The sequence below is a fragment of the Tamandua tetradactyla genome, chromosome 16, assembly GCF_023851605.1.
Source record: "Tamandua tetradactyla isolate mTamTet1 chromosome 16, mTamTet1.pri, whole genome shotgun sequence".
Lineage (NCBI taxonomy): Eukaryota > Metazoa > Chordata > Mammalia > Pilosa > Myrmecophagidae > Tamandua > Tamandua tetradactyla.
The window spans coordinates 1,027,144-1,050,477 of record NC_135342.1 but is presented as its reverse complement, the minus strand read 5'-3'; the positions used below and the strand labels follow the sequence as shown (position 1 = coordinate 1,050,477).

At 45.3% G+C, this 23,334-nt stretch overlaps 1 pseudogene; it reads left to right on the top strand.

Moving 5' to 3' along the window:
* The first annotated feature begins 4,073 nt into the window (after positions 1 to 4,073).
* Positions 4,074 to 10,455, top strand: LOC143660013 (uncharacterized; annotated as a pseudogene).
* The last annotated feature ends 12,879 nt before the right edge of the window (positions 10,456 to 23,334 follow it).

The following is a 23,334-nucleotide window of genomic DNA, read 5'->3' as shown; positions in this document are numbered from 1 at the left end:
CTAGAACACCACAGTTCCTGAACCTATATGGGTGGGGTCAGGACTCCACAGGTGCTTGGAGAGTGTGGCCCACCCTCCACGCACCTGTGTAGGTGCCATAGGTGTTTCTGCAGTCATGGGGACCTATGGGAAGAGGGAAGTCAGAAGGGGCAAGGTAGCTCACGACAGGACTCAATGGTCTCAGGACTCCCTGTCCCCTGCCCAGCCCTAGAGCCAGGTCACCTCAGGATGATGCTATCTCTGGGCTTCAGTCCTCAGCACTGATTCTTAGCAGCTGTATGAGCTGGTAGAAGGATTTAGCATCTGTGTGTCACCATAAGCAGCCCCATTCCAGTCTGTCCTTCCTCTGAGAAGTTCCATCTGATTTTTTTTAACTTTTTTATTGTATAATATAATATATATACAAAGCAAAGAAAGTAAAAAACAATAGTTTTCAAAGCACTCTTCAACAAGTAGTTACAGGACAGATCCCAGAGTTTGTCATGGGCCACATGATCCTCTCAGATTGCTCCTTCTAGCTGCTCCAGAATACAGGAGGCCAGAAGGAATACATATTTTTTTATCATTACAATCAACTTTCTTTGTGTATGAAAAACAACATATATACAAAAAAGCAATAAATTTCAAAGCACAGCACCACAATTATTTGTAGAACAGATTTCAGGGTTTGACATGGGTTACAATTTCACAATTTTAGGTTTTACTTCTCACTGCTCTAAGATACTGGAGACTAAAAGAGATATCAATTTAATGATTCAGCAATCATATTCATTTGTTAATATCTTTCTTCACTGTATAACTCCACCATCACCTTTGATCTTTCTATCCCTCTCTTTAGGGATATTTGAGTTATGTTGGAAGGGTCTGTCACTAACATGGGGTAGGGAGATGGAACTACTGATGTACTGGAGAGGCTGGGCCCTCTAGGTTTCAGGACTTACCTGGACCATAGACCCATCTATAGGTTGCAGGTTTCTGGAAAGTTACCCTAGTGCATGGAACCCTCGTGGAATCTTATATATTGCCCTAGGTATCCTTTAGGATTGGCTGGAATGGTCCTGGTTGGGGTGGGCAGGTTATGATAGGTAGCAAGGTCTAACTGAAGCTTGCATAAGAGCAACCTCCGGAGTAGCCTCTCAACTCTATTTGAATTCTCTCTGCCACTGATACTTTTGATACTTTATTAATTAAACTTCTTTTCTCCCTTTTGGTCAGTTCTGCATCACTTTTAAAGCCTAGCTCTCAATGTGACCCTCTTGTGTACAACCCTCTATAGCTCCCAGGGTCCTGAGACTGAAGGCACAACTCAGCCTGCCACTCCAGGGGCGACTCCTAACGCTGTCTGTTCCTTGCAGACACAGGCAAACCTCAGGTTCCCCGAAAGCTCAGGGCTCGGAGGCCCCTCCAGGCGCCCCCCACCTCCAGCTTCTCTCCATGCCCGGGAGAATAAAGGTCCCATCCCCGGACGCCCCGCTGTCCTGGACAGCGAAAAAATGCCGAATTTTGACCCGTGAGGCCAAGTCCGCGTCTTCCTGCTGTGGAATCCAGATGTCTGCGCACCTGCACCGCCGGGCCCGGGGCCCTCCACCCAGCGCGGGCTTCCTCGTTCGGCTCCTCCCGGCTCCAACTGACCGCGGGTACCCGGGCAGGTCTCTCGGCCACCCGGGGGCTTCGGGCCGGCGAGGCGACCCTCGCGCTCCAGGGCCGAGTCCTCACCGCCCCACGCGCTCCGGGGCCAGGGGAGCTGCCCCGCGCCCCGTCCCAAGCAGAGACTGGACCCTGTTTCCCCCCGACGGCGAGTCCCCGCGGCCGCTGCGGTGAGGGGACCCGAAACGCTGTCGTCTGGCGCTCCCTGCGCGGGGACCCAGGCTGGGGCCGAACGTCCTGAAGGCGCGAAAGCGGTCCGAGGGCTCCAGGCTCCGCGTGGGCTGAGGAGGAGAGAAGGCGACTCGCTCCCGGCCGCGGCCGAGGGCTCGTGGGGACGGCCCGGGCGCCTCTGGGGGCCCCTGGGCCTGTTTACCGTTTGTGCCAGAGCTGGGGGTTTCGGGAGGTCCCGCAGGGACTGCAGCCCCCGCAGCGGGGAGGTCCCGGCACAGCCCCAGGCGCCCGTCTGCGTCCTGCACCATCAGCCTCGTCCTTGCCGGCCGCTGGGGCCCCCCACACACCTGCGCCGGCCGGATTTCCTATTTCGGCGATGCTACAGTGCTGGCCGCGGGCGGAGGGGCCTGGGGGCGGCCGCCCCGCCTCGCTTTGCCTGAGCGCTGGGTCATGCGCCTGGTTAGGGCTAAGGGGGGACCTGAGGCCGCACAGACGTCCGGAGGATCGCGGGCGATGACCACACTGGGCCTCCGGGGGAGGCTGAGCGCGGGGGGTGGGGTGGGGGAGTTGGAGGGGGCCGCACCCGGGACCAGGCTGCCGCCCCCGCCCCCTTTACCCTCCCCCCGGCCCAGGTGAGCCGCGGCCTGGTACCCCGCCCGGCTCTCTCCTCCTCCGAGCCCCAAAGGCCCGGGAATGGGTGCTTGCTCCCGGCACTGCAGCCCGGGCTGCAGCGTCCAGGACAGCGCAGCGCCCGGGTATGGGACCTTTTTCCTCTAGGGCGCTGAGAAGGGCTTGGGGGGCGCCAGGCAGAGGCCCCTCGGGGGTGAGCTCTGGAGGGGGCGCTACACCTCGAGCTTTCAGGGAACCTGAGGTCCACCTGTGTCTACAGGGGACAGCTGCTGCCGGAGTTGAAGGGGACCCTGCGGATTTGGGTCCTCACCCGGTGTGGCTAGAATGACACTTCACACTGGTTTGTTCGCAAAGGAAAGTGATTTACTAGCAAGGAGAGATAGAAACCTCTTGGTCTCAAACCAACCTACCTACCCCAAGGGTTGTGAGAGCTAGGTTTATGTACCTTATTGGGATTATAGAAAATTAGGGAGAAACAGAGGAAAAACAGGGAAATAACGTTGATAGATTCTTCAGATAATAAGAAAAGTTAAGGAGTGTAATCAAATGTTCTGTTTAGGGGAAGAGAATTGGGTAGGTAGGACTAAAATGTAAACAGTTGGTCTGGAGATGACCATTTGCTAGGGGGTACATTTATTTGGTCAAGGTTTGAAAGTCTGTTTATTGTTCAAAGATAGGCATGACTGGGAAAGAGTACGATTTAATTCAGTCTAATCAGCACATCTTGGGACTAAGAAACTTAATTGCAAGGGGTTTTACAAAAATAAAGTTTTAACACTGTGTTCCCCTTATCAAGGTTGAAAGGAATAGTTGCAGGAATAACAAAATATAATGCAATGTTCCCTTTGTCAAAGACGGGAACTGTGAGACCTAGTTGCAGGGGCTTTTTCAGAGTGGCAGGTTGAGTTGTACCTTCTTTCTCAGGACCCTGGGAGCCACAGAGGAGGCTTTGTAAACAGAAGAAGTTGTTTACAAAGACTTTCTTTAGAAAGTCTTGCAAAGTTTCTCAAAGGAAGCTACAGACTGGAAGGGGGCTGGTAACAGCCAGGCCCAGAGAGGGTAAGTCCCTGTCCCAGGTCACACAGCTCTGAAGCCAAGAGATAACAGTCATCCTGAGGTCAGCTGGCTCCAGGGCAGGCCTGGGATTTGGGGTATCACTCATGGCTCTCTCTGACTTCCTCCTTCCCTTTCTGACTCCAGAAATGCTTATGGGCCCCATACTGGTTTGAGGAGGGTGTCCCAGTACCTCACTGGTCCTTATCCCACTCATCTGGTCCCTGGAATTGTAGAGCCCTGCAACTCTTTGCTTGACTTTGGATTGGAGACCCTGAATAAATCCCAAGATAAAGGTCCCAAGTCAGGCCATGGCTAATATGATGTGGTTTCTACTGCTGGCAGCCAGTGTAATGAGGTATGGAAGGATGTCCCAAACTTAGGTACTAGTGTGTGCAAATGCTTAATGGTGAGGCTGAGCTGGAATGTTTAGGGGACCCAGGACTCCTTTCTTTCTCTTGGAAACATAGATGGAGACGCAGAAGTCTGGCCTGGAAGAACTCCCTGGGAAGTTTGCATGTTTTCCAGATGGGGCAGAGCATTAGCAGAGTTGGAAAGAGAAGAGAGGTGACATGACTCGGGTCTCATCAGGCTTCCTGTGGCTGGAGTGTGGAGAACAGGATGTGGATGGGAAGAAGGTGTTAGGAAGTCTAGGGAGCAGGTTCCTGCGAGAGCCCAGGCGAGTGCTGGTGGAGGTGGGACCAGTACATTGACCAGGTGGTGGGGGAAATGATTGGATTCTGGATCTGACTGTTACGTTTGGGTGGCCAGATTAGCATTAGATAGAGAAAGGGGAGTCAGGGATGACTCTAAAGTGTTTGGGCCTAGCAGCAAGAGGATGGAGCTCCATCAACAGAGATGGGAAAGTCAGCAGTAGAAATATTTTTCATTGGGAACATCAGGAGATTTGTTTTTAGCTATGTTAAGAACATGAGCTATTTCAGGGAACAACTGAGAGTAGGATTTAAGTGAGTACAGGTATGGAATTCTCCCCAAGGTGGTATCCATTGTGGAGCTGTAGGTCACAGTAGGGGGAATCTTGGATATAATGATAATGCTAATAGCAGGCCTGAAGGGCAGAGTGCGGACTGAAGACTAGTTCTCTTCCATGGATCTCTGGTTGAGGGTAGTGGGCTCTCAAACAGGTAAGGGAGTGAAGTGGCTGTGCGGAAGGTGTGGGAGAGAGCATGATGACAGATTCTCAGGGGCGTATGGACATGAGAAAGATGTGGAGGCCTAGAAATAATTGAGGCAAGATGACAGTGAGGGTGGAGCTGCTACTAATTCAACATTCTGTGGGCTCACCATGATTTTATGGCCTCTAGTATGGCCTGGGGTGTTTTAGTCAGGTTGGTGGCTCAGCTCAGGGGGACAAAAGGCCATTTGGGAGAGTGGAGGGCCTGGGGCCGAGGACCACTGGAGCTGGACTTGAAGGACAATGTGGAGACAGGAAGGTTGTGACTGCTGAGGGGACAGCAAGTGTAGCACAAGTGGAAGAGGGTCAAAGTGACTGGTAAAAAAACCACACTCCCGACTTCCGGAGAATATGGCGGCTTAGTAAGATGCGCGGGTCTTAGTTCCTCCTCCAGAAAAGCAACTAAAGAAACAGAAACAACACGAAACAGCTCCCGGAGCCACGACAGAGACCAAAAAGACAGCGTACCCCATTCTGGAGCGGCTGAACAGGCAGGGAGAATCCGCTGCAGTGAGATACCTGAGGGGCGTGCGTTTTCCCAGCTGGGGCGGCTGGCGACTGGGGTCCCCTCCACACACGTGGCTCCCCGGTCTGACTGGGAACGTTGGATAGCGGGGCCCTCCTGCCACGCTTGGTGTCTCGGGCCAGCTGGGCAATTTGGACCGGTACTCCCCCAAGCCATAGGCCGGTGACCCTCCCTCCACGTGCGGTTTCCCGGGCTGACAGCGAGATTCGGATTGGCAAGTTAAAGGAGCCACAGCATCTTTTACTGGTGGGCCCCGCAGACAGACGAGCGCCATGAGCGCCACCTACTGGGCAGGAAAAGAAAAACAGAGCCCAGAGATTTCACAGAAAACCTTTCAACCAGCCGGGTCCCACACCCAGGGAAATCTGATCAAATGCCCAGACACCAGCAGAAAATAATGGATGATGCTCGGAAAATTGAAGATATGGCCCAGTCAAAGGAACAGACCAATAGTTCAAATGAGATACAGGAGCTGAGACAACTAATGCTGAATATACAAACAGAAATGGAAAAACTCTTCAAAAACCAAATCAATAAATTGAGGGAGGACATGAAGAAGACATGGGCTGAACAAAAAGAAGAAATAGAAAATCTGAAAAAACAAATCACAGAACTTATGGGAGTGAAGGACAAAGAAGAAAAAATGGAAAAAACAATGGATACCTACAATGGTAGATCTAAAGAGACAAAAGCTACAATTAGTGAACTGGAGGATGGAACATCTGAATTCCAAAAAGAAACAGAAACTATAGGGAAAAGAATGGAAAAACTTGAGCAGGGGATCAGGGAACTGAATGACAATATGAAGCGCACAAATATACGTGTTGTGGGTGTCCCAGAAGGAGAAGAGAAGGGAAAAGGAGGAGAAAAACTAATGGAAGAAATCATCACTGAAAATTTCCCAACTCTTATGAAAGACCTAAATATACAGATCCAAGAAGTGCAGCGCACCCCAAAGAGATTAGACCCAAATAGGCATTCTCCAAGACACTTACTAGTTAGAATGTCAGAGGTCAAAGAGAAAGAGAGGATCTTGAAAGCAGCAAGAGAAAAACAATCTGTCACATACAAGGGAAACCCAATAAGACTATGTGTAGATTTCTCAGCAGAAACCATCGAAGCTAGAAGACAGTGGGATGATATATTTAAAATACTAAAAGAGAAAAACTGCCAACCAAGAGTTCTATATCCAGCAAAATTGTCCTTCAAAAATGAAGGAGAAATTAAAACATTCTCAGACAAAAAGTCACTGAGAGAATTTGTGACCAAGAGACCAGCTCTGCAAGAAATACTAAAGGGAGCACTAGAGTCAGATACGAAAAGACAGAAGAGAGAGGTGTGGAGAAGAGTGTAGAAAGAAGGAAAATCAGATATGATATATATAAAACAAAAGGCAAAATGGTAGAGGAAAATATTATCCAAACAGTAATAATGCTAAAAGTTAATGGACTGAATTTCCCAATCAAAAGACATAGAATGGCAGAATGGATTACGACCCAGCAATACCACTGCTAGGTATCTACTCAAAGGACTTAAGGGCAAAGACACAGACGGACATTTGCACACCAGTCTTTGTAGCAGCATTATCTACAATTGCAAAGAGATGGAAACAGCCAAAATGTCCATCAACAGACGAGTGGCTAAACAAACTGTGGCGTATACCTACGATGGAATATTATGCAGCTTTAAGACAGACTAAACTTATGAAGCATGTAATAACATGGATGGACCTAGAGAACATTATGCTGAGTGAGTCTAGCCAAAAACTAAAGGACAAAAACTGTATGGTCCCACTGATGTGAACCGACATTCGAGAATCAGCTTGGAATATATCATTGGTAACAGAGACCAGCAGGAGTTAGAAACAGGGTAAGATAATGGGTAATTGGAGCTGAAGGGATACAGACTGTGCAGCAGGACTAGATACAAAAACTCAAAAATGGACAGCACAATAATACCTAAGTGTGATGTAACTATGTTGGAACACTGAATGAAGTTGCACCTGAAATATGTTTTTTTGTTTGTTTGTTTGTTTGTATCTTTTGTTTTTGTTTTTTTCTTTTTCCTTTATATATATATATATATATATATATATATATATATTATTAGTATTATTATTTTAATTCTCTTCTCTATATTAACATTCTATATCTTTTTCTGCTGTTTTGCTAGTTCTTTTCCTAAATCGATGCAAATGTACTAAGAAATGATGATCATACATCTATGTGATGATACTAAGAATTACTGAGTGCATGTGTAGAATGGAATGATTTCTAAATGTTGTGTTAATTTCTTTTCTTTTTTTGATTAATAAAAAACAAATTAAAAAAAGAATTACTGATTGCATATGTAGAATGGAATGATTTCTAAATGTTGTGTTAATTTCTTTTTTCTTTAATTAATAATAAAAAAAAAACCACACTCCCTGTGCACATGGGCAGGGAGTGTGACCTGATAGTTCCCTGGCTCTGGGATTAGGGATCCAAGGGGAAAAGAAAGACTACATTAGGTTTTGTCAGGGAGACATAATCCGGAGGACCCCAAGGATATTGCCTGACAGGAGGGGTGGGGCCTAGTATGCCTGTCCCAGAGCCTGGACGCTGTCTCTGCCCACTCCCCTGTTGTAGCAGTGGGCTGACTGTTATCAATGGGACATGAGGAGAGAGTGGGCATCAGTGGCATCAGGTGGGGAGTAGGGAGAAAGGTAAGCAGAGTATTAATTTAGAGGGAAAGGACAACTTTGGGTCCTAGGAGAAAATCTAATCATGGAGTGAACTGTCCCTTTCATGGCAAGACTGTATCGCCTTTGAGAACTTGGCCATTTACTTCTCCCAGGAGGAGCGGGGACTCCTTGAAGAGGCTCAGAGGCTTCTGTACTGGGATGTGATGCTGGAGAACTTTGCACTTTTAGCCTCACTGGGTAAGGCCTTTCCACCCACCACATGGTTTGAAATGGTTTGTCTTTCCTTTTCTCCAGAGGCAGTTATGTTCTTTCTTAAGACCAGATGATGAGCACTGCCTTCTTCAAAACTTTCTTGACACTTTCTTGTGGGTGTCAGGACTGAGCTGTGACCACTGCCCTGAGCAGTGTATTCTTGAAGCAGCCCCAGCACGTGTTCTTCTGATCCTTGAAGGGAAGGATCCTGGAGTCAGAAGTTTTACAGTCTGCTTAATGTATCCCACCTTATGTGCTCTCTCCCTGGCAGGGTTACTCTGCCAGATCCACTGCACCTTTGTGGCCAGTTTCTGTATCCTTTCTGTCACTGACATCCCTTCATGCCTGCTTATGCAAGCAAATGCAGGCATTAACATGGCCACAACTTTTGTTTTGTTCCTGTGGGCTGTTGTTGAGTTGCTATGGGCCAGTGATGCCCATCATTTGTTTTGTCCTTCCCTTGAGACTTGCATCAGCAGGTCCTACGTAGTTGCTTATCTGGGATGGGAAAAGAACTCTGGATGCTTCACAGAGTAGAGGTGGCAAGATGTTCTTAGAGAAGGCCTGGTCCTGCTGACTCGAGTCTGGGAGATGGCTTGGCATCAGGACTATGTTCACATCATACTTGGAACCTGTCCTGCGTCCACCAGTATTTTGGCACAAATGACATTGGCATACCTCATTTCCATCTTTCTCTATTCTTGGCACTTTTCTGACTTGTCATTTCTACTGTTATTTGCATTCTATGGCTGCACCCACCTTTCTGGCTTCCCCATATCACCCATTTTTCTCCTTTGCTCCCTCTTCACTGTTCCCCAATGTTGGTCTACATATAATGTGACCTGAGGTATGCTTGTGCCCTATTAATAGTCATTGAATATAGATACTTACTTGTAGTTGTTTTTTTCAGGACCTGTGCACAACCTTCAACATCACATGCACTTGTCACCAGCAACCAATCTCTACCCAAAGGTTTTGGCAGGGAAATGATTAGAGAACCTTTCTCTTCTTCTGCTACTGCAACCCATCCTTGCATCCATCATCTGGTTTGGGCTCCCCATTCTGTGATCTTTAGAGGCTAAATACTGCAAAGCAGACCCTTCTTCCTCAACCTACCTTCAGTCCCCTCATCCTGAAAAGAACCCCCTAGATTCATTCCTTGGTGTCTGGCACACACTTGTGATGGGTCTGCTCTGCCCCCTCCCCCACAATGTCAATGTGTCATTCATTAGCATTTCTTTGTTTTCAGGTTGTTGGCATGGAATAGAGTACGAAGAGGCAACTTTTTTTAACAGTGTGTATTTGCAGAATGACCATCACAAGCCAGGACTTCAAAGCCAGACCCGTCGGCCCAAAAGACTCAACCTTGTGGAGAGTGTATCTCAGTATTGGAAGATATTTTACACCTAGCTGAAATCTGAGCAACAAATCCTGGGCAGAACCCATACTTGCCATTTTTGAGAGTCTTCTGGTTCAATACAAACCTTTGCCAGAAAAAGAAGCATTACAATGGGGAGAAACTCTTCAAAAGGTACATGAACAAGGCCTCATTTATGAAGAGCTGCTGATTCTGTGTGTCAGGAAAGACCTTCACCTGGACAGAGATTGAAAAGGAATTCCTGGCCACCTCAGGACTTCTCCAGCCCCAGAGCATTCCTAGTGGCGAAAAGTCACCACTTTTCAAGTCCAAGGAGGCCTTGGACAGTGGAGAGAGTCATTACAAGTGTGGTGAATGCAAGAAAGATTTCGCCCACAAACACACACTTGTTCATCACCAAAAAGTCTGCACTGGAGAAGGACTTTTTGAGTGTAGCAAATGTTGAAAAGCCTTCATCTCCAAATATAGACTAATTCAGCACCAGAAAATTCGCACTAGAGAAAGACAGCCTGAGTGTTGTGAATTTGGGAAATGCTTTAGCCAAATATCTGAGCTTATTAAACATCAGAGAGTTCACACTAGTACAAAGCCTTACGGTTGCAGTGAATGTGGGAAATTCTTTACCTATGTCTCCAGACTCATTTAACACCAGAGAGTTCACACTGGAGAAAGGCCTTATAACTGTAGTGAGTGTGGGTAAACCTTTAGCCAAAACTCTACCCTTATTCAACACCAGAGATTTCACACAGGAAAAACGTCTTATGAATGTAGGGAATGTATAAATCTTTTAGCTATTGCTCCAACCTCTTTCAACACTGATGAGTTCACACTGGAGAAAGCCTTATGAGGGCAGTGAATGTGGGAAATCCTTCACATGCAAATCTGATGCCCCTCAACTCCAGAGAGTTCACACTGGATAAACACCTTATAACTGCATTGTATGTGAAAAATCCTTTCACTGTAAACCTGACTTCAGTCAACACTGGAGTTCACACTAGAACAGTCTTAAGGCTGTAACAAATGTGGGAAATCCCTTAGCAACTGCTCTGGGCTCATTCAACACCAGAGTTCAGATTCGTTAAAGGCCTTAAGAATGCCTTGCATGTAGGAAATCCTTTAGCTATAACTCTGACATTATTTGATGCTAGAGAATCCATGCTGAAGCAAAGCCTTATGAGTGTAATAAATGTATGAAATCTCTATCCAAAGTTCTAAACTTGTATGACACCAAAGAGTTCATACTGGATGTGTGCACATCACTCTTAGATATACAAAGAATGTGCTGTTTTCTCTTTGGTATAATGACACTCAAGGAGAGTCTTTATGAGATACCCATCTACCTGAACTGAACCTTGTACTTCTTTCACACATAGTAGGAGTTTTCTGCATAAGTTTCAGATATGTGGGAAGCTTTAAGGAGCTGCATTATATTTTCTAATCAGACCAGTACCCTTGTCAGATTTATGTCATTGCCAGTTTCTATGGCATAGCCACTTCACCTCTTCCACCTGGCAGGTTCACACAGTGTGCATTCATCACCACCACAGAATGCACAGACCACAGAATACAGACCTCTGTCATGCTCTTGAATTCACTGGAGGACTTTGTGAATAGCCTGAGCTCTTAGAGGATTCTTATTTCCTTCTCTCTGACTCATTAGGGTATGGACCTGACCCAGTCTGAGTCAAACTGAGCTCTGATGGCACCGAAGAGCTTATAGTGACCTTCTTAGGAAAACTGTTGGGTTCACATGATGCTTGTGATCACACAAGGCCCGGGGGAAACCATATAGGTACTGAAACACTGGAACAATATGGAATGGGGAAGACTGCAGCAAACTAGTTGGAATGTTTCATCTAAGAACTAGCTCTCTGGGCTCCCTGAGGTGCTGACTTCCCTCTGGCCACATGGGTACAAGTGGGATCTAGGCAGTCTCCCTGTTAAAAGAGATGGCATAATGGATAAGAGTAGATGAGGAAGGTGGGTTCCAGGAAGAGTAGAGAAATTATACCCAGTAACTATAGCTTGTGGGACGCATATCTACAAAAATTCTCAGAACCTCTGGATCTGTGTATCTTGTCTAGTTTAGGTCATTGTCGGAAGATATAATTTAAAGTTTTTGTGGGTTCCTGTAGCTTCTGAATTGTTCACCTCAAGGCCATTGCTGCAAATGCAGAAAAACAAGGATAGTGAGAAGGGAGACCCTGTAGTACAGAGATGTGGATTTTGCAACCCAGCTTATTGACTTCCTGTTGACTTTGGTGGAAATGGCCTTTATTGCTGGCCAATATTCATGGCCTTATAGGGCATGAGGAGAGATGATGAACAGAATATAGGGTTGCTGAATTTCTGAAAAGAGTGAGAGGGCTTTGTTTATTTTGAACCATTTATATTAGTTAGGGTTATTTAGAGAAACAGAATCAACAGGAAATATTTGTAAATATAAAATTTATAAAAGTGTCTCATGTAACTGTGGGAACATAGAGTCTAAAATCTGTAGGGCAGGCTCTGGAGCTGATGACTCTGATGAAGGCCTGGACGAACTCCATGGGAGAGGCTCACCAGCAAAAGCAGGAAGAAGAGCCTGTCTCTACTGAATCCTCCTTAAAAGGCTTCCAGTGATTAAGCATCACTCATTGCAGAAGACAGTCTCCTTGGCTGATTACAAATGGAATCAGTTGTGAATGCAGTGATGTGATCGTGATTTAATTCTATGAAATGTCCTCATACCAACAGACAGGCCAACACTTGCCCAACCAGACAAACAGGTACCACCACCTGGCCAAGTTGACACATGAACTTTACCATGGCACTATTTTTGAAGGTTTATTAAGGTATAATTGACATTAAATAAACTGCATATATATAAAGTGTAAAATTTGATAAGTTTTGGCATATGTATAAACCTGTGAAACTGGTAATAGAAGTCCTAGAGCAGGCTGCTACCTTTCCCTGGGACCCACAAAGACAGCCTGAGCTAAGGACCTGGTATGTTGGCCTGGTGGGATAAAAGACAATCCCCTGGTAGAGGACGGGAATGCCGGTACATTCCTTTCCCTATTGCCCTGAGCATATGGAAACATTCACTGGAGACAGTCTAGTTCTGGTGGGCATGTTTTATGACATCCAGCTCACACCCCAGTGGGGAGGGAGCACAGTTCCTCCACTATAGGACACAATGCCAGAGAGAGTGCTGCACCTAGAACATCTTCCTGTGTTGGCCATGGGTTGAGATCCACTGACTATGGGGAACAGACACCCACTAGTTGAGTGACTGTGTGTGGTCTCTTCTCTGTGTGAGTGAAGCATTTTTCCATCTGATGCTGTGGGAGTTGTGCTGTTGGTGAGCCCACACCTGTATTGAAAATGGGTTGTCTCACTTGAGGTGTCTCCTTTTCTGACTTTGGTTACTAAAGGAAGGGACAGAGCAGAAATCAGGGGGATTCCTACGGAAGAACTCCATTGCTATCAGACAGAAAGGGCCCCCTCTAAGTTAGGTGTTAAGGCCCTATGAGACATAAAAGAGCAGGAGGAAGAGGACTCACAGGACAGGAAAGATTTAGGACTCCTAAATCTCTGAGTCCAGTCATGGGGAGGTGGGGGTGGGGCTGGAGGTAGGGACGGCAGTTGATAAGGCCTTCCTATCCTCTGACCAGGACAGTAAGTAAGACAGTTCACAATTGTGTCTTTTTAGATGTGTCCAAAACAGAATGATAGGAGTGGGACTAAGGTCCCCAGGCCCACACCAGGACTCAGCAACTACATGTTCCTTTCTAGTGGAAGGGGAAAAAGAGATCCAGACTTTCATGGGGTAAAATCAGTAATCTTAGGCCCCTTCAGGGTGCAATAGCAAACTTGGCATTGGGAACCTCTGGGGCAGATGTGGTGACCCACAGCAAGAAGTGCACATGCACTTGGTGGAGAGGTCCTTAGGCCTTTTCATTGATTTCCGCTGCTGAGTTCATTACAGGTGTTGACATGTTGGCTGCCTGTGGCACTGAACACCATGGTACCTGAGGAGGTACACCCCCTCATGACGAGAAGTATTAACCATAAACATGGAGTATGCCACCAGAGTTTCTAGAGCCTTGCCTGGCTGTTCAACAAATCAGTACCACCTCCCAGGTGAAGAGAAGACATTACTTTGTTGGTTTAGGACTTGCTGCAAGCAAAAGTGTAGAGAACTGTGATGTTTAGGTTCATGTGTCAACTTGGCCAGGTGATGGTGACCAATTGTCTGATCAAGTAACCACTGACCTAAAATACTGCAAGGACATTTCATGGACATAAATAATCAGTCATTTGAGTGCATCTATCGTTGCTTACATCTATGATCAACTAAAAGGCATGTCTTCCACAATGAGAGAATACAATCAGTTGGATTTAATACATCAGTTGAAGACTTTTAAAGGAGAAGTGAGAACTTCAGCAGTCAGAAGAGAGAACTTTCATCTCTACTTCAGTCAGCCAGAGAAATCATCGAAAAGCTTCATTGGAGTTGCCAGTTTGCAACCTGCTCTACAGAATTTGGAACAGGTTGCCACTGTGAATCCCTACAGTTGCCTAAGATACTTATATAAAATTTCATATTTACAGATATATTCTGTTGGTTTTATTTCCCTAACTAATACAAGAACCACTCTGTTACAGTTTAGCAATGATGTATGGCCAGTGAATACAAGGCCTCATGAGCCTGGAGGCCAACACTAGATTCCTGACACATAACACATAATGCTTTGGCCTCTGCAGTACCTGATATCACTGAGCCCGTGGCAGCCCATGCAGAGGACTGGTATGATGTAATTGACCTCGCTAAAACCTCTTTCTCCATCCCTCTATGAGTTAGGGATGAAGATCAGTTTGCATTCACATTAAATGGCCTCCAATATATCAGTCATTATGCTCCCATGTGAATATCTTAATGCCTCTAGAATTTGTCACCACTGGGTGATGTAACAAGCTCAGTACCCCGAGAGGTACTTGTTATCCACTCCGTTGATAATATCTTCACTGCAAGTCCCACTAAGAAACTGGTTGATAAAGCAAAAATGTTTATGTGGTACAAAATTTATATTTTGGCTAGTGCATTTCCTAATATAACTTATGTAGACAGCTTGGTTGAACACCATAAGTACATGGAACCTTGGATAGGACATGAGATTTTTTTTGGTTTGTCCAGAGTGATGCCCTGATGAATCCCAGAGGATTTGATCAGTGAGTGGAAAAGTATTTGCAAAGTCCCCTTTGGGGAATGGTGAGAATGGGCGAAAATTCAACCTCCCCAAGTTGAATTCTTGATATTTTCACAAGCAGTGTGAACAACCAAAGCTATAGGCTGAGCCCCCAGTGTTGGGGTTTGTTCATATGAAACTTAACCCCACAAAGGATAGGTCAAGCCTACTTAAAATTAGGCCTAAGAGTCACCCCCAAGAGAGCCTATTTTGTTGCTCAGATGTGACCTCTCTCTCCAGCCAACACAACAAGCAAATTCACCACCTTCCCCCTGTCTACATGGGACATGACTCCCAGAGGTGTGGACCTTCCTGGCAATGTGGGACAGAAATCCTAGAATGAGCTGAGACTCAGCATCAAGGGATTGAGAAAACCTTCTCCACCAAAAGGGGTGTGCTGGTTTGAAAGGAAGTATGCCCCCTAGAAAAGCCATGTTTTAATCAAAATATCATTTCATAAAGGTAGAATAATCTCTATTCAATACTGTATGTTTGAAACCGTAATCAGATCATCTCTCTGGATGATGTGATTTAGTCAAGAGTGGTTGTTAAATTAGGTTAGGGGATGACATGTCTCCACCCATTTGGGTGGGTCTTGATTGGTTTATTGGAGTCCTATAAAAGAGGAAATATTTTGGAGAATGAGAGATTCAGAGAGAGCAGAGAAGAATGATATAGCCACGAGAAGCAGAGTTCACCAGCCAGCGACCTTTGTAGATGAAGAAGGGAAATGCCTCCTGGGGAGCTTCATGAAACAGGAAGCCAGGAGAAGCTAGCAGATGATGCCACGTTTGCCATGTGCCCTGCCAGATGAGAAAGGAACCCTGACCATGTTCACCATGTGCCTTTCCAGATAAGAGAGCAACTCTAACTGTGTTCGCCATGTGCCTTCTCACTTGAGAGAGAAAGTCTGAACTTCCTCGGCCTTCTTGAACTAAGGTATCTTTCCCTGGGTGCCTTTGATTGGACACTTTTATAGATTTGTTTTAATTGGGACTTTTTCCTTCTTGAACCAAGGTATCTTTCCTTGGATGCCTTTGATTGGTCATTTCTGTAGACTTGTTTTAACTGGGACTTTTTCTCGGCCTTAGAATTGTAAACTAACAACTTATTAAATTCCCCTTTTTAAAAGCCATTCTGTTTCTGGTATATTGCATTCTGGCAGCTAGCAAACTAGAACAAGGGAGAAGAGTGAAATGAGACAAAGTGTCCGTGGCTGAGAGATTCCAAACAGAGTCGAGAGATCCTGGAGGTTATTCTTACACATTAAGTAGATATCACCTTGTTATTCAAGATGTAATGGAGAGGCTGGAGGGAACTGCCTGAAAATGTAGAGCTGTGTTCCAGTAGCCATGTTTCTTGATGATGATTGTATAATGATATAGCTTTCACAATGTGATGTGTGATTGTGAAAACCTTGTGTCTGATGCTCCTTTTATCTACCTTGTCAACAGATGAGTAGAACATATGGAATAAAAATAAATAATAGGGGGAACATATGTTAAAATAAATTTAGTTTGAAATGCTAGTGATCAGTGAAAGGGAGGGGTAAGGGGTATGGTATATATAATTTTTTTTCCCTTTTCATTTTATTTATTTTTCTGTTGTCTTTTTATTTCTTTTTCTGAATTGATGCAAATGTTCTCAGAAACAATCATGATGATGAATAGGCAACTATGTGATGATATTGTGAATTACTGATTATATATGTAGAATGGAGTGACCATATGTTAAGAATGTCTGTGCTTATTCCTTGTCATATATATTTTTTAATTTACAAAAAAAAGAAATAAAAAAACTGGTTGAGTAGGCCCTTAAAAAAAGTCATAGATGTTATGGCAACTCTATTTGGGCAATCAGTTCTCACAAGGTCCTGCCCAACAGGAACGATTTCTAGGGGCCACTTGGGATGGTAGTCAGAGGAGCATACCAAAGTCAAACAGAAGTTATTGTCACTAGCAGCTCCCACTTCAAAAACAAGGCCCCACAGATAGGCCTGCTTGGCCACTGAAGACATGTACCACACCTGGGCATTCCTTTGGACTTCCTAGTTAAGGTTACCCATGTTTGAATAGGGCCTCCCAAACAGCAAGCTCCAGAGGCTGTACAATGTGCAATTATGGAACTACAAGCCTTGGCACTAGGGCTAATAGACCCCTGCTATCGTGTGGAACTACAACTCTTTGCAACTGCTACCCATGTAGACTGGAGCCTATGGCAAAAAGAAACTACCATGGGGGTATGCCAGCAGGTTACCTGAGTAGCAACTAGGCACACGCACTTCAAACAGAAGTTTTAGCTTGTTACTGGGTTTCAGTGGAGACCAAGCATTTAACCAGTAGTGCACCGTATGTGACTCTAAAACCCATCTTAGATCTGTCCATCTAAGGTCTCTCCATCTTCATGTGAGTACTCACTAAACCTATTAATAAAGTAGAGCAGGCTCAGCAAATCCCCACCTGTAAATGGAAATGATATATCCAGGACTGGGTCTGACTGGGACCTCAAGGGATCAACCTACTCCATGAACAATAGCAGTCCTTAGGGGTTGCTTCTGCCTCTCTCTTAGCTATGTTTGGCCCCTGGTTCAAAGATATTCCAACTAGTGTTATTACCTGGTGTCCTGGTTTGAAGCTGTTGTGTACCCCAGAAAAGCCAGGTCTTTTAAACCTCATTCAATATTACTGAGTAAGATCTTTCTTATTGTTTCCATGGAGATGTGACCCAATCAATTGTGGGTGGTAGCTTTTGATTGCGTGGTTTTCATGGAGATGTGTCTCCACCCATTCAAGGTGGGGTTGCTTACTGGAAGCCTTTAGGAGGGGACCATTTTAGAAAAAGCTTCAGAACCAACAGAATCTATACAGCCAAAGACCTTTGAAGATGCTGTAAGAAGATGTCCCTCCTCCCCACCAGGAATCAGTTGAAGAAGCCTGGAGAGAAAGCTAGCAGATTGCCATGTTCCTTTCCAGCTGTGAGAGAAACCCTAAATATCAAATATCTTGAGCCAAGGTATCTTTCCCTGGATGCCTGGACATTTTTATAGGCTTGCCTTAATTTGAGCATTTTCATGGCCTTAGAACTATAAACTAGCAACTTAATAAATTTCCCTTTTTAGAAGCTGTTCCATTTCTGGTATAGTGCACTCCAGCAGCCTTTATAAACTAAAACACTTGGCTCACAGGTGGATCTGCAAATATCAGGACTGATAGAATCCACTGGGCTGCTGCAGCCTTCCAGCCCAAGGATGGCCACCTCCTGACAAACTGGATGAGGACATTCTTTCTAGTAGGCTGAACTCCATGCTGTGCAGTGGTCATGGCTGTGCAGGCCACTCCAACCACAACTCCCTACTACATATTTTTGGACACGTGGGACGTTGCAAATGGGCTAGCCATTTGGTCTGACAATTGGAAAATCAATGATTGGACCATTAGATGCCCCCTTCTATGGGGACAGGGACTGTGGCAAGAGTGCAAGCTGGGAAGGAGATCTATTCATCATCTATGTAAGTCCATATCAAAGGGCCATTTGAAGTGGAACATGAATGGAATTCTCAGGCTATCCAAGTGTGTGCCCAAAATGTTGCCACAATTGCCCACTGGATTCACCACTGAATGAGACACAGAAATCCATCTCACATGCAAGAGTGGACCGAATCACAAAGACTCCCCTAGAGGAAGCAGAAGCCAAAGGTGCAGCACAGTCATATCACTCCATTCAACAAGCCCAGATTGTGCAACATGGTGAGCAGGGCTGCATCAGCTGGCGCTTAAGCTCCATACCAACCTTAGTCATTCTTTCCAGTGGTGTCTCACTGCCATACTTGGATATGAGACCGCAGTTCCCATGAGTCAGATGGATGCCAGGACCACTGTTGCAGCCTTGAAAAAAATGCCTGTGCCATGTATTCAGATACATTGGGCTCTAAGATCAAGTTACCCCATTTTCAGCTCAAGCACCCCAAAAGTGGGTGCATTCCCATAGTATAAGATGGACTTTGCATGCTTCCTATCACCCCCAGGGACATGGGGCAATAGAATGTTGGAACAAAAGAGTAAGACAACTATACAAAGGATATCAGGAGGGAGACTTTACTGCGTGGCACCCCTTCTAACTGAAGCTGTTGGACATTAAACACTGTACTCCAGCAGAATGGAAGGGGTACTGTGGCATATGCTGGGAACTACTGAGCTTGAAGGGGCTGAAGGCCAGGCAGCTGACTGATTAGGCTACACCAGAGGACTCCAAAGCTCAGTATACCCAACTGCTCTGTTCCTTTTACCCACTGAAGCACACTCCCTGGGGGTAGTTTATGGTCCAGGCTGCAGTAGTACTACCAGAAGGGTCCCTGGTTCCAAACTGGAGGTGCTGCCTCTCTCTTGTGGGACTCCAAAGGAATAAGAAAAGGGTGACCTAACACCGAAGCACTAGGGCTTCTCTGGAAATGCCTGGGATTCCTAACCCTTTAGTACCAGGTAGGTGACATCACAGGCTATGTCAAATTTGTTGAGGATGTAACTCTTCTCCCCTGACTAGGTGATTGGGGCTGAAAGGTATGGGTTAAACCATGGGGGCCACAGATCCCCCAGAAGTTGTGGCCTCAAGGCTTGGACAGACAGCCTGCGTGGCCAGATATGGGTAATCCTCACTTCAAATTGTTGGGCAACAGTTTCCTCACCCCCAGATGGTAAGGAGTGTGGGGTGTGATGTCGCTATCTCTCCCCATGCTATCTAATAGTGGTGGAGAGCCCTTTCCCCCATGGGCCCTGATGATACAGGCTTTTGCTAGACTACCAACCAGTCCAACTGCTGGCTCTGTCAGCATTTGAGTCAAAATGATGGGCAATCTCTCCTCATTATTCCAGCCACCCTGTAAACATGGTGGACCACACCAGCCTACTGGATGTATGGCCTAATATTGCATGGGAATCACTCCACAGACAAGTTCTGTCAATGCCTCTGAATGTGGGAGACATCTTTTGAAGCCCCAAGTCTCCTAATAGAGAGTTCCTCAACCTTGGAGAAGAACGTCTCCCTCTGTATTGAAAACATGAACATACTAGACCCTACCTGGGGGAGGCTTCTAATGCTGTTGTAACCAAATATTGCATTTTGACTCTGAAGCTGGGACTCTTGAGCCCAAATTTAATGTTACTATGGCAACAACACTATTACAGTATATAATGAGGCAGCCCAATGTACGATGACTGGTGCCTACAGCTGACACACCAGGGAATCTAATATGTGCAGTACCGCTGGGGCATGGATCACCAAAGTGCTCCCCTAGGACTGGGACAGCACGCAATTGCTCAGTAGACTACATCTGGGCTCACTGAGCTGGGAATGACAGCACCTCATTTAGCTGCACTGCAGGAGGGGGGCCTTCTATCGCACCTAGATCAAGATGTATACTGCTCCTATGAGGTGGCCGGATGGGCTCTGGCTGACCACACTGTCAAAAAACTCACACCAGACCTGTTAAACAAGCAAGATGACTTTATTCAAGGGCTGCTCTAGCAAGGGAGAGAGCACATAAACCAAGTCTGAACTCTGTTGAAACAAAGGACAGGGAACTTTCAAAGGGTTAGGGTGGGGTCATGGAAAAGCCCTGGAGGTGGGTGGATCAGGGATTGCCTGAGTTTGCAATTAGGGCGATTTTCTTCTGAATGTTTTCTTTTGCTTCAATTCGGCCACCTGGAGCTAGTAAGCAGTGAAATAAGGAGAAAGGAAGGGGAGAGAAGGAACTACCTATTAGGAGCCAGTTGGGCACTTGGATAGGTTATAAGGTCTGGAGTCAAGGGGAAGCCTGTCTAAAGTTTAATCAAGCTAAAGGATCTCAGTAAGGTAGCAATCAGTTTTCTAAAAGAGCCAATAAGATTAGAAATGAATTCAACAGCATTTACTACAAGAAAATAACCATAAACCAAAAATATCTAATGATCAGACGATATTAAATCAAATTAATTGTGAATTTCTAGGGTTCAAATGTAACATATCATATTATAACAATTGCTGAAATTTGATCATTAGATGAGTTTCCTCTGAAAGAAATTTTGCATCATCTATCCTGACTATACATATAAAAAAGTCAGGGAAATAAAATTACAATTTGGAGTTTTTTTTTAAGTGGCCAGGAAATTTCAAGAAGAGAGGGCCAAGATGGCGGCTTAGTGTGGTGTGGGATTTAGTTCCTCCTCCAAAGCAGCTAGTAAATAGCCAGGAAGAGTATAGAACAACTGCTAAGGCCATGTCAGTGACCGGTCACACAGCGTACCCCAGTCTGAACCAACTGGACTGGCTGTGAACCCTCCCCAGAACTGTGAGTTCCCCAAGCCCAGATGCTGGTGACCCTCCCCAACAGGATGCTTCCCAGAAGGGAAAGGAAAGGGACCTTTCCAACAGCAGGGGCTGAGTGCAACTAAGCTCCAATTGTGGAATTCATTTACAAATTCTGACTACTAAAAATAAGCCCCCAGCTCAGCTGAACCTGGACAAAGCAGAGGTTGCTGATTTTTGCCCCAGTGCCGAGGGGGCAGGGCTGACAGAAAAAGAAAAAGAAAAAAAAGAAACAGAGGTTTGTTGGATCAGATAGGACATAATACTTCAAAGGGTCTGGATCCTGAAGGAAAGGAGGGGGCACATAGGATCTGAAGGTACACAAAGCAACATACCAACTTATACTCTTGACTGGCAAAACTGAGGAATGGAAGTCCTGCTCTGAAAAAGATTTTTCTCTTTGTTTTTTGATGCTGTGTTTCTACAAAGGCCTGACTGCCTTTGGATACAGAGGCAGGGCTTCTCAGTCTGCAACTGCCCCAGGCATAGGCAGAAACAAGCTTGTTTGAGAGCTTGTCTGGAACCTGTGCCTTACCCAGGAGAGGGGTGGCCCAGTTCAGGTGGTTTCCCTCCCTCAAGGAATACAGACGCCAAGGTTTGGAAAATTGAAGTGATTAAAGCCAACCTACAACCTCTCCTCTGTCCCCATCATGCCCCCAACAGGGAGAGTCTGCCAAAGTTAAAGGTGCCACATCACCTTATGCTGGTGGGACCCACAGGCAGACCACCACCACATACTGGACAGGATAAGAAAAACACAGAGTTCAGAGGCTTCACAGGAAAGTCTTCTGGGTCTCACCCTCAGGGAAAACTGATGCAGGTGACTCTTTCCTCCTGACAGGAGGCCAGTTTGGTCTGGAAATCTGGCTGGGGTCTATAATATCAAAGTAGACCCTCCTAAGGGTTGGGGGAAAACGGCCCATGGGCAGGGCAAGAAACAAGAAAATAAGAACTGAAAAATTCTGCTCTATTAAACAAAACCTAAGCTAGTGGCCCAGAATAAGCTGAACTGAATGTCAAAGAACAGATAGACAACAAAGTCATCCAGCAAGAAAATCCTAGGTAAAAGAAGTGAAAAAAAACTCCAGAATAAACTAATTAAGGTAATTAAATGCCTAGAGACCAGCAAAAAATAATAAATCACACTAGAAAAATTGAAGATATGGTCCAGAGGAACAAACCAACAATTTAAATGAGATACAGGAGTTGAAACAATTGATTCAGAATGTTCAAACAGACATGGAAAACCTCATTAAAAATCAAATCAATGAATTGAGGGAGGATATAAAGAAGGCAAGGAATAAACAAAAAGAAGAAATCAAAAATCTGATCAAACAAATCACAGAACTTATGGAAATGAAAGGCACAGTAGAAGAGTTGAAAAAAACAGTGGAAACCTACAATGTCAGATTTCAAGAAGATGGAACATCTGAAATCTGACAAGCAAAAGAAAATATAGGGAAAAGAATGGAAAAATATGAGCAGGGATTCAGGGAAATGAATGACAACATGAAGAGCACGAATATGTGTGTTGTGGGTGTCCCAGAAGGAGAAGAGAAGGGAAAATGAGGAGAAAGACTAATGGAGGAAATGATCACTGAAAATTTCCCAACTCTTCTGAAAGACTTAAAATCACAGATCCAAGAAGTGCAGCATACCCCAAACAGAATAGATCCAAATAGACATACTCCAAGCCACTTACTAATCAGAATGTCAGAGGTCAAAGAGAAAGAGAGAATCCTGAAAGCAGCAAGAGAAAAGCAATCCATCACATACAAGGGAAGCCCAATAAGACCATGTATAGATTTCTTAGCAGAAACCAAAGAGGCGAAGAGACAGTGGGATGATATATTTAAATTACTTAAAGAGAAACACTGCCAAACAAGAATTCTATATCCAGCAAAATTGTCCTTCAAAAATGAGGAAGAAATTAAAACATACTCAGGCAAAAAAATCACTGAGAGAATTTGTGACCAAGACACCAGCTCTGCAAGAAATACTATAGAGACAGATATGAAAAGACAGAAGAGAGAGGTGTGGAGAAGCGTGTAGAAATGAAGACTATGAGTAAAGTTAAAAAGAAGGAAAACTAGATATCACTATAAGATCCAAAAGGCAAAGTGGTAGGAGAAAGCATTACCTTATAGTAATAACACTAAATGTTAATGGATTAAACCCCACAATCAAAAAATATAGACTGGAAGAATAGATTTAAAAACAGGACCCATC